Source organism: Octodon degus, unplaced genomic scaffold (genome assembly GCF_000260255.1).
Source record: "Octodon degus isolate 3935 unplaced genomic scaffold, OctDeg1.0 scaffold00134, whole genome shotgun sequence".
In the NCBI taxonomy this organism is placed as follows: domain Eukaryota; kingdom Metazoa; phylum Chordata; class Mammalia; order Rodentia; family Octodontidae; genus Octodon; species Octodon degus.
Genome location: NW_004524710.1, coordinates 3,350,067 through 3,351,144, shown reverse-complemented (window position 1 = coordinate 3,351,144; position 1,078 = coordinate 3,350,067).

Here is a 1,078-nt window from a genome sequence, read left to right as displayed (position 1 = left end):
GGAAGAGAGGAGAGGAGAGATTGTTGAAAACACTTTGAATAGAATAAAAAAGATAAGAATGCCAAATTCCATCTAATTCTGCTCAAGAGCTGAAAACATAGACTGACTCCAAATTCTAAGACCAAGCAGATCGCCCCTTGATTGGAAATTACATCGCTGTTCAACAACAACAGCAAATGGAGGTGGGCTGAGCACAGGGGCTCACAACTGTAATCCCAGCACTTGGGAGACAGGCAGGAGGATCCTCAAGAGTATAGCATTAGGGGCCAGGAAGATGGCTCAGTAGAATAAGCACTTCCCTGGCAAGCGCAAGAGTCTCAGTTCAATCCCAAGTTTCGCCAAAAAAAAAAAAAAAAAAAAAGAGTTCAGCATCAGCCTGGGCTACATAGTGAACTCACGGCCAGCCTGAACTACACAGGGAGACTCTGTATCTTAAAAAAAAAAAAGATCACTATGTAGCCCAGGCTGGTCTGGAGTTTGCAGCAATCCTCCTGCCTCAGCTTCCTGACTGAGGATCACAGGCGTGCACTACCACACTTAACTTGACACATTTGTCTGAATAGGTGTTTTTTTGCAACTTCACATGAATCCATAATTATCTCAATAAAAACTTACATTAAAAAATGAGTGAGTCAGGCCATGTCTTAGGCGCCTGCTTCAAGCCTGATCCCTCTACGCCACGGGGAAGGTGAGCAGGAGATCCCATCTCACTCACAAGCCCGGGCTTATTCCCTGCACTGGGCGTGAGGGGTCAGAAGTGGGGTGTATCTGATTTCAGCCGGCGAGATATCATTAAGTCAAGCCATGGGCACTGCAGGTGCGTGTCCCACCTCAAAAACCAGGAGCCCAAACTCTGCACCGAATGTCGCAACTTCCTGATGTTCTGAGCTAAGGCCCGTGACACATCCCAGGTGTTGATGACTGGGCTCTGCAGGCTGAGGGCCCGATCAAGAGCAGGGAAAGGAAAAGCAGGAGGAGCGTGCAGCTCTGCGCGTGAGTGGTGGTGACCCCAAGTGGCAAAGGGTGTGGGGCCCCGGGAACTGGGGCTGGCCTGGCAGGGGCAAGGCGGGTTCAGGAT